Source organism: Olea europaea, chromosome 6, assembly GCF_002742605.1.
Source record: "Olea europaea var. sylvestris chromosome 6, O_europaea_v1, whole genome shotgun sequence".
Taxonomy (NCBI): Eukaryota; Viridiplantae; Streptophyta; class Magnoliopsida; order Lamiales; family Oleaceae; genus Olea; species Olea europaea.
In genome coordinates, this window is record NC_036242.1 from 4,553,933 (window position 1) to 4,564,009 (window position 10,077).

General features: G+C 34.9%; 1 long non-coding RNA gene across 1 annotated transcript; it reads right to left on the reverse strand.

The window, feature by feature from the left end:
* Window positions 1-2,456: 2,456 nt before the first annotated feature.
* LOC111396455 lies at window positions 2,457-4,329 on the reverse strand. The gene is made up of 3 exons (XR_002703005.1): window positions 4,215-4,329; window positions 3,366-3,467; window positions 2,457-3,232 (listed from the first exon to the last, which is right to left on the reverse strand). It is a non-coding gene; the product is annotated as an uncharacterized LOC111396455 (long non-coding RNA).
* Between the last annotated feature and the right edge of the window lie 5,748 nt (window positions 4,330-10,077).

Consider the following 10,077-nt stretch of genomic DNA (forward strand, 5'->3'; position numbering starts at 1 on the left):
TGATATAAAATTTGATTGTTATCAATTTTCGGCATTTGGCATTCTATTTCAAGTGCCTATTTGATCTTGGATTTCACAAGCAATAGGAATAAAAAAAGGAAAGAGATGAAATAATATAGTACTATTACGAATCACTAAGTATTGGTTGTTTCTACTACATTGAACCTTCTTTATTGAATCTCCAATCACAAATGTTATGTTACTCTCGGATGTGACACTAAACCCATTCCTTCAATGATTTATTTATGTCCATCATAGACTATGGTTTATTCATATCCCTCTTGGACAACAATTTGGTACCATACATTTACAAAGTTCTTATTCTCTATCTGCACATTTACAAAGTCTTCTAAAAACATTTCAAATATTAAAGTTATATATTTGAGTATAGGCTTCACTTTAAAATGTTAACTGATAGTGGCGTGAGTTTGCGGAAGGTGGCAAGCCCATGACAGTATTATGAATAACGGTTAGAATTCTCATTATCAATCTTTATAAAATTAATTGATAATAGTGAGCCCGTCTATATATAGAGGAAGAGAAATGGGCCATAGGGCTAACGGACCAAGTCCAAGCTTAAGTCGAAAACGAGGTTAATTAATTCATTCGATCCAATCCAATCAACATAATTAATCGATGCCTGATCGACTAATGTGGGCCCCTTCTACCACGTGAATGCCATGTGATTTTTGAGGAGGACAATAGACTCTACACTGAAAATAATAAATCCTCCATTGAAATCAATAAAATATGTACGAAGAGTGGTAGAAGATCAAGGTAAAACCCAAAAGTTCAATGAGGATAGAGGATCAAGAACTTTGATCTGCAACTACAGGAAGATGGATGAGCATAAATTAGTTTTAGTGGCAATTTCTAGTTGACTATGTGCAAAATTGAATTCCACATGACTGCTTTGCATTTCATCTAAATAATTCGTGTCAGAAATCGTCACCTTGAAAAATGGATAGAGCAACTGCTTAAATATTTTTTGTTGAACGATAAAATTATGAGCTCAGTGTTTTGCTATCGCTTGGAGTTTAGCTACGGCTAAACTTCGATATGTATGATTTCACAGAACCATTGAAGAAAACGATACTTAAATTGGTGCGAATAATTAGAAGGGGCAAATTGGTCATTTATGCATGTATCTAATTATTGAATCTTGAACATGGATAAAATATATATACGACAGGTCAGAGAAAAATATTACATATTTATTGGCTTCTTTGATCTTATATATTCCAAGAGTTCAGTCTTTTATCTTTAGTGGAACAAGTAAAAACTAAAGATTAGATTGGGTGATTTAGGGTACAACAAGATGGGATCTAATTATTGAGAGTTGGATAATACATGTCCGATCAGGTCCTTGTAGTAGCTCTATAAAGTATTAGGACTTGATTACAATAATTTTAATTGTAATTACAATGAAGTTTTGTACTTAATTGTAATTATTATGAAAGTTGTAAATTTAATTATAATTATAATTGAAGTTTTAGAACTACACATGTAGTTAAATATAAACTAATTGAGTTTGAACTTTAATTAAAGCTCCTGCTTGGATTTTAATTAGATCTCTTATTTGAACGTGAAATTATAATTGTACAAGAATTTGAACTATTCTATATCTATAAATAAAAACTAGATAGAACCTAAAAATTCCTACAACAATCATAATACATAATTTCTTAGTGTTCAAATTTGGAGAGAAAAAATAATTATTTTCTTGCTTTATTCAATTGTCTAGTCCAAGAATTAATTTTTTGATTTAATTAAAAGAATATGTTCACCCACCGGTATAATCTTGACTTTGGAGAATAACATAAAAGACTTAGAGGTTTGCCAAAAAGCTTAAAGTTCGTGATTCATAATTAATTCAAGAATTGATTATCGAATTTAGGTAAAAATTTAAATCATTTATTCTTGATACATACACGTGAACATCTAAATGATTTTGTTTATTAAATTAAAGAAACTTTTAATTTCTGGGTAATTCTGCTTTCATTTTCCAACAGTTGAAGCATCATTTGGTCCTGATGTGCAAGAATTATTACTTAATGCTAATCATGTTTGGTGATACATTTTTTCTTACTTTAGGGGATTTATTCAATTGAAACTTTTGAAGATTTTGATGGATTTTTTTTAAGTGATAATTTTTGTGAATTTCGTGGACTTTTTATAGATTTGTATGAAATTAGTGGAAGTCTTTCGTAGATTTCTATGGATTTTGATTTTAAAATTTTTATAAACTTTTGTAAAATTCAAGACTTTCGAAGACTTTTATTTGAAATAGAATTCACGTGAATTTGATGTGAAATTCTTACATACGAGGTGTTAGTTTCCACAATTCCCCCTTTTCTTTCCCTTCTTCCCTTATAATAAAAAAAAAAATTGCAAAAAAAATTTAAGATATTAATTAAATAAATAATAATCAAGATTAAATAAATAATACACCCCCCTTAAAACACAGCCAAACATTTAAACAATGATGAAAAAAATCTCAAAAACAAAATCCTCACCATTTTCTTATTTCATGGTATTCTGATACAAAGGCTTTTTCAGCCATATGGATCCGGGAAACACCATGAGGTTAGTTTTGCTCAAACTTTGTCTCTCATCGTCTTCCAGGGGTTCGAAGCCAAACCCTTTGTCCCTGTCTCCACTACACTGGGAATGGCAGATACAACGAGCTTCTCAATCCTCAAAGACTAACGTCTAAAGGCACAATTGAACTGAAATTACTAATATGCATACCAGAAGCAGTAGCCCCAGTCACCCAGAGACACAATAACTAACAGAAAGAACATATGCACAAACGTTAAACGTGTAAAGATAGCAAGTTTAAGAAAACAGATTCCAAGGGATGGAAAAAATCATGAAACATTACTCTTCGGGTACTTCACCACAACTAAGAAACAATCCAATTACACGATTATCTAAGAAACCCAATAAATAAGAGAGATTTTCCAAATTAAAATAAATAAATAAATAAATAAATAATAATGATAATAATAATAATAATAATAATATCCGTACTCATGCCCCTGAAGAAGATCAATTTCTTGCTATCATATTTGCTATCTGTTTTCAACCAGGCAACCCCAAGTTTCCTTTTCTGAATTCCAGGAATATTTGCAATCTGCTTCATTCCACTTTGTCAAGCTTTTAGCTTTATTTTATTCCAAGGACAGTTGTTGCGAAAATATAGATCACAAACCACTTGATATGGTGCAGACTATGCACCCCCACATTTTGTTTGGACACAAGAGTGTAGACAACATAAAAATTAGTAAACAATCATAGTGGAGAATGAATACTTCTCACACGCGTTGTATGATGAATGCTGATGGTCAAAATAGATAAATTACCTCTTCTATAGAATTAATAAGGAGCCAACACAGTCCCCCCGTCTACAATAATTGTTGCAAGTAGCAACTAAAGGCGGCTCTGCCACATTAACCCCGTGGATTCTGCATCAAGGACATATGTTACATTATAAAAAATACTGCCAATTTACATGTAACGAACAAAAGAATAATTATCGATTAAACAAATATTTAAGAATTACTTAGGATAGGATAAAAGAACAAACAATAATTGGAAAACCGGTAATGGATAAAATGTACAGTAAAAATAAAAAAGACATCTATAGTGTTCACCTAAGTGATTATATAAAATTAAACTACTGTATGGTTCCAAAAGGAGCCAAGATATGTCAGTTTGATGAAGGAGCTTCACAACCAATATATAACAAAGACTACTCATCTTGAAGCTTCAGTAATATTTTCAGAAAATAGATCTATAGAACATATTTGGCACATTAATTAGCCAGATGGTAGCCTTCATGTCCGGTGTCAACCTTGGCAGCTAACACACATCACACAAGAATGTAGAAATGCTTCCTAATTTCCACTCAAGAAAATAAGAGTTATAGAAAAGAGATCCATTGTATTAAATTAAATTCAAGTCGATGATGAAAAAGAAATGCATAAGGATAAAGTTAGCTTTGGCCAATGTGTGCTTTAGACTTTCGTGACTGAAAAAAGTTAGAACGTTCCTCAGCACCAACTAGGACAAAGCAGCAAGAAGCAAGTAATATTAGATGTAAGAATGAAACAGTGTCCTAGATAAACTTTGAGACGAGATTATACCACGCCGAAAGGTACTAAAAGACAGTATGTTGTATAAGTGAAAACTAATCATACATCATAATTTACCTGATGGATGAAGTTTCTGCTCGCCATTAATACAGTGAAGAAGTGTCCAAGAGTAGCCATCAGAAAGATGATTTATCAACCCAATGTGAGATAAAAAAGCTGAGCATACCTGCACAGGGAATTAAACCAAAACAGAATTAGAATATAAAGATGCCGAAATAATACTTCAATAAATGAAAATTCCAAACAAGCAGCAGTGATGGAAATAAAACGATGTGTATTTTTGATGTTGTGATATAGGTTGATGAAACTGGAGGAAATAAGCGAAAGTTGGCAAAATTGGACAAAATGGGTCAAGTTGTAAGATATCCAAAGTTCGGGACTAAAATGAAAATAATCAAAAGTTGTGTTGAACCTCGCAATGGAGAACCGAGAGGGTTATGAGCCAATTGGATGAAAAAAGACATCAAAAGGATCGAAGTCAGTAAAAATATGATCACAAATCAATTTTCAACTGAAATGTTATACTCCAGAGTTTTAGTCTCATATTGAGATCCACTTTTGACATAGAAAACGATCAAATTGGAAAATGACGTCCGAAGAAAAGTTGTAGTCCTTTGAGTTTGCTTTTCAACGCATATTGAATTATCTCTATTGGACATCATACGAAGAAGTTATGATTAAAATACTAAAGGATGCATAGTGCAGTCTTTCCACAAGAAGCGGGCACTACGATGACCACTGCAATGCCCACCAAACTGAAAATAACAAAATAGGCAGCTCAGTGGTGCTGTCACAGTGGCGCCGAGGTGCAGCCCATGCGGGAAAGGTTTTTTTTAATGTTTTCAAAATCTTTTCTTGGCCCAATTCAACCCTAATACGTCCAAGACTCCAACAATACTATAAATACAATATCAAAGACCTATTTTCTCCTACAATTCAAGGGAGCAAATTACACAATTGAAGGGAGCAAAACATCAAAAAGTTCAAGGAATGCAAAGAAGAACCGGAGAAGAAGATTGAAGATCTACAATCCTAGTTTTTTCTATTCTCTTCCCTATGTTTTCTTATATGAATTTTTGTATTTCCATGGATTATATCGTGAACGAAATTCATTGTCTAGAGTTTGATGTAGCCGAACTTGAGATTATGACTTGATTTTGTTATACTTATTTCTATTTGATTTTCCACTTATGTTTAATTATGTTATGAAATTAATGCTTTCAATTAATTGGCTACTAATTAAATGAATAGATGCTAGTCAATTTCAATACTGGAGAGATAGAAATTTAGGTGGGATCATAGGATTGACACAATGTAGATATTATGGGTTTTGAGGAAAGTATAGAATCTATGAAGCTTACTTGATAAAATAATCATGAACTTGATAAATCCTTGATTTCAATTGGGATTAAAAATCTAGGATTAATTTCTAGCTGACACTCGAGAGTGGGGATAGAAATACATTAGGATTCTTGCTTGTAAACATGGAAAAATTGACTAGAATATGTAGACTTAATTGAATTATAATTGATAGTTAGGTGAAACCATTCCCTAGGCCTTTCCATCTTGATTAAATTCATATATTTACGTTCATTGAATTCGCACCACATTCATCAAGTTCATATGGTTAAAATCATTGGTTTCAATTTTCATTCATCTAGATAAAATAAAGGTTACACAATTATAATACTTGGTAGAAATTAAATTACAATCCATGTGGATTCAACATCGTAACTCCTTTACTATATTACAAAACTTGATATCGTACACTTGCGGTATAAATCAAGTTGTAGGAAACGCTTGTGAACCCACTACTATTCCTCGTACTATTTGTATTTATATACCATTTAACTATTTCCAAACAATGGCTTAATATGATGTCAAATATTACACTTTGCAAAATCTACATCTCTTCCCTGAAACAATGACATCGCATGCCTTCAACAATAACAGAGATTTAGAGAGATTTAGACTGATATGTTTCTGAATGCTATATTCTCATTGGGACAACATGATAAAATCATTCCATTTTATCATGTACATACTTTCACTCAGATAATGTCTTTTGATTCTCAAGGTGAGTTTGTGTATATTAACATGGGGTGTAGATAGCCACCAAATTTCCAGTGAGATCTGCTATCTTGGTGAGCCCTTTCTCCCTCTTTAGATGAAGCTCGGCACTCATCAGCCTCTTAAACGGTGGTTTCACCTTCTCCATGATAGCAGAGCGTAGACTATGGTGATTGGGGTTGAGTCACGAGTTCTGGAATGTTCGATGAATGGAGCTATGCTGTTGGATGGACTCTGATTAGGAAAAATACGTGGAATGTAGCTAACAAGTGGGCTGCTAGAGGTAGTTTTGATTCTTGATGGGAGAAAACTTAAGTGGGCCTGTTTTAAATATTCATTTTGGTCTTCTACCTGTTGGCCAACTTTCCTACTAAAGTCTAAATCCATCCAATCCAATAATTTCCATCCCTTTCTCTTCTCTAGATTCAGCTCCATCTCTGATCTCTTCTCCTTTGGCAATGGTGATGGTAAGATTTCAATTGGTTTACAATTTTTTTAACAATATTTTCCTCCTGCCGGCTCCAACAAACTACAATTTCTCCTATTTCATCAGCTTTGGGTGAGGTTTTCAGTTTCCTAGTGTTTCCATTCAGATACATCGGCAAAGGAGCTTCAGAAATCACCGGCTCATGTGAGTTGTCTGCCATCTCGTTTTCCTTCCTCTCTCTTTATTGCCCATCCATTTTCCTCATCATCAAATCGATCCTTTCCTTCATTCTAGGCATTGCTCTCTAAAATTCAATTTTCATTGCACCTAACTCGAATTGTAGGCAGTCAATTCCCCCTTCCAAGGACTATACTGGATCGTTGAGAGTCATTTTCCTAGGTCTCGACTGCTTTGACTTCACTTTGATAGGTTCCACCCTAGGTTAATAGTAAAATCTATCTGTGATTAATGAAAACACAAGACATGAACAAAAATTATGATATGTATTGATTGAAATTGAATTATAGAAAATAGAACGGGAATACAATCAGCCTTTTGAGAGGGCTATACTCTCCACAATATAGTTTTCACTCACTAATTTGTATTCTATTCTCTTCCAACTCTTCCTTATTTATAAGCTACTTGTAACTGATTTTCCATCCCATTTTTACTCTCTAACAGAATAGTTTTCCACCCACTTGCTGGTTATTCTTCTTCTAGGTCCTTCTAGAAAAACTAATCTCTCTAAGAAGTTTTCCAAGATTTTTATGCATGGACTTACCTAACAGGAGAGTTGTGGAGAAGGTGCCAATCAGTTTGCCAGAAAATTTTGAGGCAAAAATCTCCTCTTGAAGACTCTAGAGACCTGTCTTCTATAACCTTGTTTGAGTTGGTTAATGCCTTGCAAGCTACTGAGCAAAGGAGGCTAATGAGACAAGAAGAACAGGTAGAAGGGGCCTTGTTTGTTAAAGGAAAACATAAAGTTCAAACAAGTTTTGGTGTAAGAAAGCACCAAGATGAAAAGAAGAAGGTGGAAAACAATAAGATTACTGGTAAAAGTGGAGTTTATCCTCTATGTGTTCATTGCAAAAAATCAGGACACTCTCCAAAATGGTGTTGGTATCGACCTGATGTTCAATGCCGAAGTTGTAAACAATTTGGACATGTTCAAAAAGTGTGTAAAAATTTGAAGGAGAAGCAAACAAAGCCTCAAGCACGGATGGCTGAAAATCAGCAACAACATCAGGAAGAGCACCTATTTTCAGCTATCAATTTTAAAGCTTGCAGTAGTGTTGAAACTTGGTTGCTGGACAGTGGATGCACTCATCACATGACTCCAAATTCCAGTATCTTTGGTGAACTAAATGATGCATACAAATCAAGTGTTAAAGTTGGTAATGGAAAGCATGTGGAAGTGAAAGGACTTGGCATGATTGCTGTTCAAACTCCATCAGGTACCAAATACATAACCGATGTTCTTTATGTTCCTGATATTGATCAAAACTTGATTAGTCTGGGCCAATTAATTGAGAAATATTACTCTTTGATATTCAAAGACAAAAGTTGCACTATATTGGACACACATAATCAAGAATTGATGACTGTTGATATGAAACAAAGAAGTTTTCCTTTTCAATGGAAAAATGTAACCAATCAGGCACTGACCAGTTTAGTGATTGATTCTTCACTTTGGCATAAACGGTTTGGAGATGCTAACTTCACTTCACTCAAGCAATTAAACAAGCTGGAACTAGTTGAAAAGATGCCAGATATATGTGATAATGGCTATGTTTGTAATATATGTCAACTTGGAAAATAAACCAGACTTCCATTACCAAAAAATCAGTCAAGAAGATCCATAAAAAAAACTGGAATTAATCCTGTGTGGAAGAATGGTTGCAGGAAGGCAGGCGCCATGGCACCATGATGGATGAAGGTACACCAATCTAGAAGTACGTCAACAAGTTTGATAGGATCATATCGGACTTGAAGGACATTGATGTGGAAGTAGATGATAAGGATCAAGCACTTCTACTACTTCTTTCATTGCCAAAGTCTTACGAGAACCTAGTACAAACATTGATGCTTGTGGGTGATAAACTTGTGATGGAGGACACTAGAACGTCACTTCTAGCTGATGATCTTCGAAAGATTGCAACTAGTAGCATGTCTACCATTGGTAACAATGAGCAAGCTCAAGGATTGTTTGTAAGGGGTAGAAGCAATGTGCAACTAAAGGGTAAGGGAGAAAAATCTAGATCGAGTTCTAGACCTCTTGCGGAAAGGTCTTGTTTCAAATGCAGCGAGCTTGGGCATTTCAAGGCGAATTTTCCTAACAAAAGGGGTTCAAAGAAGAACAACAACAACGGGAAGGTGTAAGTCAAGCAAGAGGTAAGCTATGCCTCGGAAGGAGGGGAAAGCGATGAGTGCTATACCATCTCTTGTGATGAAGAAACCTCCGGTAAGTGAATTCTTGACTCTAGAAGCTCTTACCATATGTGTCCAAATAGGAAGTGGTTTACTACCTATAGAAGCACTGATGGTGGAACCGTGTTGATGGATAATAACCATTCTTGTAAAATGGTGGGGCTCGATTCAATTAGAATCAAGATGCATGATGGAGTGGTTAGAACATTGATGGATGTTAGACATGTTCCTGATTTGCGAAAGAACCTTATCTCTGTTGGTGCCTTAGACTCTGGTGGTTGCAAGATTGTAACATGGAATGGAGTAAAGAAGGTTGTTCGTGGTTCTTTGATTGTGATGAAGGGTATTCGTGAAGGCAATCTCTACGCCCTTCAGGGTACTACAGTTACTGAAGATGTAGCAGTTGGAACAAGTGAAAGTGGTGGAGACCCATGTGAGTGCACTCGGCTATGGCATAGGAGGCTTGGGCATATGTCTGAAAAGGATCTAGATTTGCTAGTCAAGAAAGGTTTGCTAAAGAATTTGAAGAAGCCTTGCATGGATTTTTGTGAGCATTGCGTGTACGGTAAAGCACACCGAGTTTAGTTCCAGCTAAGTAAACATAGAAGCAGAGGCATTCTAGACTATGTGCACACGGATGTATGGGGTCTGGCTTCTGTCACTTCCAAAGGCGGTTCCAAGTATTTTGTGACATTTGTTGATGATTATTCTAGATATGCTTGGATTTATTTTTTGAAGCATAAGAATGAGGTATTCGACACTTTCAAGAAGTGGAAAACAAATGGTTGAAAACAGAACAGGAAAGAAATTGAAGACACTGCGATCTGATGACGGTACTGAGTATACAGATGGTGCTTTCAAGGAGTTTTGTGGTAAGGAAGGCATTGTGAGACACTGGACAGTTAGAAATACACCGCAACAGAATGGGGTCGCGGAAAGACTGAATCGCACATTTCGAGAGAAATCGATGTGTATGCGATCCTTTGCTGGTTTGGG